A 7,801-nucleotide genomic window follows, 5' to 3' on the forward strand; every position below is an offset into this window, starting at 1 on the left:
TGTGGTCAGAGGGTATGTAGCTCTGTGTCCAAAGGACTCCCAGGGTGTCCCTGCAGCCCAAGCCAGATGCAGTGTGCAGGTGGCAGGGGGACTTCAAGACCCAGAAGAGCCGAGACTGCTCTTCTCCCCTCTTCACCCCTGACATGGCTACTACCACCCAAGACCAGCTGGGCCACCCCTGTAAAGACCAGTGACACCAGCAGCCACAGTGCACTGGTGCACATCAGGGAGTGTGGGGATTCGGGAGCCATCTGGTCTTGGCTCAAACACAGCGGGGCTGCTTCCTCACTGTGTGGCCTTGGCCAAGCGATTTTACCCCTCGGTGCCCTCATTAAACAATAGCAGTGACTAGTGCTAAGTGCTACTGCATCCAAGCATCAGGCCTGAGGGGCAGCCTCAGCACCCTCCCTTTGCAGGCAGGGAACCAAGGCCACACACCGGTCAAGTGGGAGAACTGAGGTTGGAACCTGGGCGTTAAGCATGAGGTTGCCCGGCCTCTGGGCAGGGTCTGCTGGGCCCCACTGCGTCCTGCATCCACCCCTGTCCCACCAGCTCCCCGCCCAGGTTCCGTCTCTCTTCATACAGACCCTCTGATTCACACTGACATGCGGGTCATGTGCCCCACCTTTTTCTAAAACCCCAAAGGGTCCTAAGAGGTGGGAGGATTGGCACCCCAAATACAAATGGGGCACCAAGGTACCCACTAACTGACCCGAACTGTCACAGCTGGTATATGATGGAGCCAGTGTTTGAACTTACAATTCTGAGGCTCTCCATCCTGCCCCCCAAACCCAGGTTCCCACCCAACCCACCAGGCTCTTGCCACCTGCCTCCTTCTTCACCCCAAACCCTCCCGTCTCTCAGCTGGGCTCTGGCTCTCCATCCACCACGCAGAAGGACCTTGCTGACTTGGGGGCGCCGGTTCGTATCCCAGTTCAGCTCTGAGCTTTGGGGAAGGCACATCGCACAGGGCACTGGCCAACACAGCGTCTGCCCCCAGTGCTGCCCGATGTGTCTCTGGAGCTGCACTCGCTCACCCCTGTGCCCCACTAGCCCTCATGGGAAGGCAGCTGCACAGGAGGTTGAAAATCCACAATGCTGGACAGAGGTCAGTGTCTGGACAGGGCCCTTCTGGGCCCCTCACCCCAACTTGCCCTGGCTGCAGAAGCGGTGCCCTTGGGTCCCCAGAGCAGAAGATGGTTCCAGAGAGTGAGCACACCCATGTGTGAGTAGAATTGCCCCATGTAACTTGCACGGAGAGCTAGATGTTCTGGGTTCAAGGGCAAGCTCTGCCACTCATAGCTCAGAGTCCCTGAGCAGGCCACACTGGTTCACGTACCAGGTAAGTACTGAGCATCAGGCTCTGAGCTGGATGCTGGGACGCACCAGCAAGATGGAGAAGGTTCCTGCCTCATGGGATGACCTTCCAGTTGGGAGACAGGCAAGTACACAAAAACCGAGCTGATGTCAGACAAGGGTAGGTGTGGTGGAGGATGCCCAGAGAGGGCAGCGAGGTCCAGCAGGGGGGCTGTAACCTGTGGGATGAGAGGGCAGCCAGGGATGGGTAGGGGAGTGCTGTCCAAGAGGCCAGGGCAGCAAGGACAAAAGCACTGAGCCAGGGAGGAGCCAGCAACTGGGGAGGTGGAGTCCCAGAAGCAGCCCCTGTTGGGCCTGGCCGCCAGAGGGGGTCTGATTTGACTGGAAGGACAATCGGAATCCTTGGAAGGTCTTGATAAAGGGAGCAAACCATCTGACAGACACCGAGCAGCCTCACTGTCTGTGAGTGGAGAACGGGCTGTGGGAGCAGGGGTGGCTGCAGGGAGAGGTCAGGCTGCGGCTGTGTTTCAGGCAGCTGTCCCCACCCTTTTGGGCACCAGGGACCGGTTTTGTGGAAGACAATTTTTCCATGGGGTAGGGGAGGGTAGTGGGGAGACAGGAGGTAGAGCTCAGGTGGTATTTGGAGTCAAGCTCTGAGGCAGGCCCACCGCTTACCTCCAGCTGTGTTGCAGGGTGGGGAGAGGGGTAGGGTTAAACCCCTGGTTTAGGGGATGGTGATGGACAGGGAACAGCAATGAACATGAGGAGGCATCCAGGATCCAGTGGGGGCAAAACCAACAGGAATCGGACAGGGCAATGGCGGAGGGCTCCAGTTTGGGCTGAGCTGAGAGGGGCCCAACCACGGAGTAGCCTCCACCAGAGCCAGACTGGGCAGTGGGGCTGTGAAGCAGATCACAGAGGAGCTGTCAGGCTTTTCCTGTGATCTTGACCTTCCCTTCTACAACCTACAGGCCCAAGAGAAGTATCTGTCCAGAGCAGAGGGGTAGCCATGTGGCGCTGGGGTCACGGGCAAGGCAGTGCCCAGCAGCCTGGAAGCACTAAGAAGAGGCTAGGAGGGGCAAACCCCATGCCCCGACTCTGCAGGAAAACAGGGCAGCTCCCCCAAACTGAGCCCAGGGTGGGGGACAGGTCCTACTGGGTAAGAGGCCCCACACAGCCCTGACAACCAAGAGAAACAGAAACTGCTTATGTACTGACCACAGCGTCTTCCTGTGCCCAGCGAGCTCTGCTGGGCAGCCCAGTGAGTCACCGCAGGCTCAGCTGCCCCTGGGGAAGGGGCCACGGCAGCACGGCCTGCCTGGCTATTGTGAGAATTGAATGAGCCACCACTCAGGAAGGGTACTTTGGAAACTGGAAATAATGTGAATAATTAGGGAACAACAGACTCATAAGTATGGGAAAGTAAGGGCAGCCCCCACCTATGCAGAGATCCCAGAAAAGGACTTTCTAACCCCACCCACCCCCTCGCCAGGCACAGGGCTGCCGTCTTTGCCCAGGCGGCCATCCTCCCACAGCCGAGGACAAACCTTCCCCCAGGACCCTCCTCTTGGTATTACTCCTCAATCTCTTGGTCCTTCAAGTCACTCCGGGTCCTGTGGGGGTTGCCCACTCTGTTTTTGGCCCCACCCCCTCTTTCACCTCTTTCATCTACCCTGGAATTTCCCTGGAGGAACCATGGCTGCCAAACCCCAAGCACACACATTTGAAGAGCCCAGCATGGGCCAGAGACCCCTGTGATATTTGCTCAACACACATTTGTGGAGCAGCTTTTATACACCAGGGCCACCACCAGCTCTGGGCTGCATGGCTGTGCTGGCTGTTCTCTTGCCCTCCCTCTTCCAGACCCCTGTCCTTCCCTGCTCCAAATTGTGTGGACACCTCACCTGGGCTTCCTGGTCTTCTGCCTCCTCAGGGTCAGCCAGGAGGTGCCAGCTGGCAAAGGGAGAGCAGGAGGAGAGTCTGGGTGCTGTAGCCCTAACTCTCTCACTGCCACAGCACCAGGAGCCTTCTTGAAGGAGGATCAAGATGAGCATGCCCACTGGAATGGCTAATGGACTGTGTTCTGGGGTCCTGGCCTCTTAGTGAGATAAGGAAGAGATGTGGGAGAAGAGACTAAACCATCGTTATTTGCAGAAAATATGACTGCCTGTCTGAAAATCTAAGAAAAGCATCTGACAAATATTAGAACTAGAGGGAGGTCAGCCAGGGAACCGGATACAAGGTCTCACACTAGGAAAACCAATGAGAAATTGTAATAGAATTATGCCATTCAAAGTGTTGAAGAAAGTGTAAAATACCAAGAAATAAGCCTAATGGGAATGTGTAAGACCCACATAAAGATGACTATAAAATTTGGCCGAAGGCCTGACCAGTGTGGCTCAGTGGGTTGGGCATCATTCCCCAAAGTGAAAGGTCACCAGTTCGATTCCTGGTCAGGGCACATGTCTGGGCTGTGGGCTTGGTCCCCAGGTGGGGTGCATGTGAGAGGCAACTGATCAGCATTTCTCTCCCTCTTCCTCCCTACCTTCCCCTCTCTCTAAAATAAAAAATATATAAAAAATAAAACAAAGTTAGGCTGAAAGGTAGGACGGAGCAAACTCTCCAGAGAATCGTGTCCCTCCCAGAACAGGAATAGTTGACAGAAACGTGCCGGGCCCCACCTGACCTGACCTGTAAGTGCGCCACCGCCCCAACCAAGTTACCAGATGTTTTCATAGGGTCTGACATGCTGGTTTTCATATTCGTCTAAGGGAGAAAATGTACCCCAAGAAAGCAGAGATATTTTTGAAAATTAAGAACAAGAGGGAGGGAGTTGTCCCACTTGATATAAAAGTAAACAACAAAAAACGAAGAAAAAACAAAAATAAACAAGAAATAAAAAAAGAAAAGAAACTATGAAAGTCTAGTGATTTTCTACGTGTGGTCCTGGCATAGTCATGGACCAATGGATCCATGGGACAAATCAGAAAGGCCCAAAGGGCAGTGAGTGAGCGGGGCGGCACTGAAAGCAGCAGAGCAAAGACCGTACGCCAATATGCAGCATGAGGACAGCTGGCGATGCGTTTAAAAATTGCTTGCTCCGTATCTCATATCATTCACAAAATGCATTCCATGGAGAATAAATCACTTAAAATAAGACCAGAATATGCAAGTAAGAGGGAAAATACATACCAGAATATGTTCATAACTTTAAGGTAAGAAAGGCCTTAAGCAAAATGCAGAACACAAAAGCATGTGTGAAAAGGACTAACAGGCCCTGGCTGGTGTGGCTCAGTGGGTTGAGTGCCAGCCTGTGAACCAAAGGGTCACAGGTTCGATTCTCAGTCAGGATACATGCCTGGGTTGTGCACCAGGTCCCCAGTTGGGGGCCTGCGAGAGGCAACCACACATTGATGTTGCTCCCCCTCTCTTTCTCCCTTACTCCCTCCCTCTAAAAATAAATAAATAAAATCTTTAAAAAGAAACAGGTTTGACCTCATATAAATTAAAGTTTCCTGTATGATCAAACTTACCATAACCAATGATAAAGGCAAGTAAGGGACATGGAGGGAAACAAATAATGATAAAGGGTTATTATTTACTCCATTATTTCATTCATTCATCCATTCATAGAACAATTAATTAGGGGGGTGCCTACTTCAGGCACTGTCCTAGGTGCTAGAAACAACAACACGAACAGATGACAAAAATCTCTGCCCCCCTGGTTCTTATATTCTCAAGGGGCAGGAGAAACAGGTAATAAGGAAGTAAACTTATGTCAGATAGCAGTCGTGGGAAAAAACTCAGCCGGGAAGGCAAGCAAAGAAGTGGGGACTCCAAGAATGAATAAGAAACAGTCAGGAACACAAGAGGAAACGGGGCAAAGAACAGCAACAGGCCAAGAAATGCAAGTGTCCAGTAGACATGCGAAACCCACGTCGTACCCACCGCAAGGAGGTGGTGGCTCTATTTGCCCGTCGGGTTGGCAAACGGTCAGTACGGGAGGGACAGGTAAATGAGTAAACTCATGCCCTCTCAGTGGCAGAGGGTGTTGGTATTGTTTTTTGTTTTAAAGGGCAATAAGAGGACCTATCCAAATGTCGAAAGCACGTGTCCTTTGACCTGTAACCCTGCTTCCGGGTGTTGCTCTGCAAAGAGAGAATTGCACAAAGATGTTCAGTGTAGCGTTGTCTGTATTGGGGAAAATGCAATACACAACTTTCATAGTTTCACCAAGCATCTGAGAAAGAATAAGGAAGCAATAATGAAGCGTATCTATGCATACTGATATAGGACCGGCTCCAAGGCTGTGTGAAAAGTGAAAAATAAGGTCATAGAGTAATACCATTTCTATAAAAAAGGGAAAGCCCTAGATTATATATAAACGTAAATATATATGGAAATGCTCTAGGAGAAAACGTCTAGTTACAAGCTGAGGAAAAGCCCTGAACCCCCAAGAGGTCGACGATGATTTAGTCAGAGCTGGGGAGGGGGACGGGGCTACGCTACAGGTTTGCCGGGGCGATATAGGGCAGGGGTTGCTATGACAAGGAAGGAAAATGTTGGTGAGAGGCTGTGCCAAAGGGGAGATTGTAGGTCCCTGGCAGGCCAAGGGGGTGGGCTCGGGCCAGGTGGGCAAAAAGAGGCCCTCAGGCCTCTGACACCTCACACTGACCCACATACTTCAGGCCAGGGGTCCCACTGGCACCCCATGCTGGCTGGTGCTACCTGGGATGCCCTTGCCCACCCTCACCTGCCCATCCTTCAAGGCTTCCCAGATCCTCAGGCTGAATCCAGGGCCTCCCTCAGAGCCTCCCAGGGCACAGGCTGACCTCCGCCCATCGCAGGCCTCCTCACCAGGGCCTCCGACAGGCAGTGGGCCTTGGCAGTTTCACTTTCCCTGTTCTTGGCTCGGCCTGGCCCAGTGGTCCCTCTCTCGGTGTTGGCTGGATGGAGGACTGAGCTCTTCGCCCTGCTCCTCCCTTCATTTTTGGTTTCACCCTTGGGTACCAGGCCTCCCTGGGGAGCTGGAAGCCCTTGTTAAGATTTAATCCTCATCTCTCCAAAAGGCCACATATCTGTCCTCTCACCCACCACCTGTCACCCACCATGCGCCCAGCAATCAGATTCTGCTAGGAGCCAGGCAGGCTTGGGGAGGCCTTGAGGGGAGCAGGATGTAACACCTCCCACGCAGCCCAGGGTCTTTTTCCGTGGCTCAGAGCATGCTGTACCAGGTGGCTGCCCTTGCTGTGAGCCACCTTACTTCTCACGGCCCCCTCTCTGCTCACATCCTGTTTCCACTCCTCTGACACCCTGGGGCCCCACCCTGGACTCCCACCCCCGCCTCCTGGGTTTTCACATGGCCTTTCCGGAGTTGTTCTAGAGGGTATAGGTCTCTTGTTTTCAACTCCTGGGGGCTGGAAAGAATTTATACTTGATTCTGCTCTCCAGAAGGGCTGGTCTTAATTTGTCAAATATGGTCTGAGGGGCAGACTCAGCTTAGGCAAGTGCGAAGGTGGAGAGAAAGAAGGATGAGGGTCAGGTCAGGGCCCACCCCAAGGTATCAGCCTGGTCCCCCCCCCACTAAGATGCCACATGACCTTGGTCAAGGCCCTTAAGTGACCCGAGCCCCACTTTCCTTGGCTACCAAGTGGGGATCCAAGGGGGTGGCCTCCCTGGTGAAAGCTAGTGACAAGGGCACCACAGATCAGCCAGGAGGGCCTTGAGACCCCCAGTCCTGTCTCCCTGGGGACAGAAGCTTCACCCGCCATACCTGCCTGCACCCATTTATCATACATTGTTATGTCCCTAGTTGTCCCCGAAGTCTACCCGACTGCGGAAACTGGAACAAAGGGAAGGGAGAGGGGGAGCAGTATAGCATCACCCACAACACCCCTTGGCTCACTTTCCGCGTCACTTCCAGGTGTGAGCCCTTTGTAGTGTACTTGGTGAGAAAGGGCAGGAAGGGGGCACTGTGACTGAAAACAAGGCCTGGCAGGGGTCCCTGGTAATACTGAGGAAGCCCACCCACCTCCTCCTCTTCCTTCCTGCCAGCTGGTCTCACAGTTCCTCTGTGGAGCTCAGGTCTCCCTGGGCCTTGCAGTCCCCCCATCATTAACATCTTCCCTCCAGGGCAAGTCCAGGGGGCGCTGGAAACCGGGGTAGGCCCAAAAGGAGGCCAGTCCTGACTGGGACACTGCATCACACATACTGCGGTAGACGTGACTGCTGTGGCTGGACCCCACCTGTCTGGTGCCCAGGGGCCTGCCCTTCCTGCCCTCCTGTAGGCTGGCACAGCCATATGACACATTCTAGCCAATGAAACGTCATTTGCAAGCTGAGGCCTAAAAAGCCCTGTGGGATTGTCCGCTCTCAATCTCTTCCTCTACCTCGCTGGTGGAGAATACCTCGAGGCTGTGTGGCTGTCTAGGCTGGAGGCCTGTGAGCCAGCCCTGAACCTCTGGGACAGGTTAACTGGCTGGCA

The sequence above is a fragment of the Desmodus rotundus genome, chromosome 5, assembly GCF_022682495.2.
Source record: "Desmodus rotundus isolate HL8 chromosome 5, HLdesRot8A.1, whole genome shotgun sequence".
In the NCBI taxonomy this organism is placed as follows: Eukaryota; Metazoa; Chordata; class Mammalia; order Chiroptera; family Phyllostomidae; genus Desmodus; species Desmodus rotundus.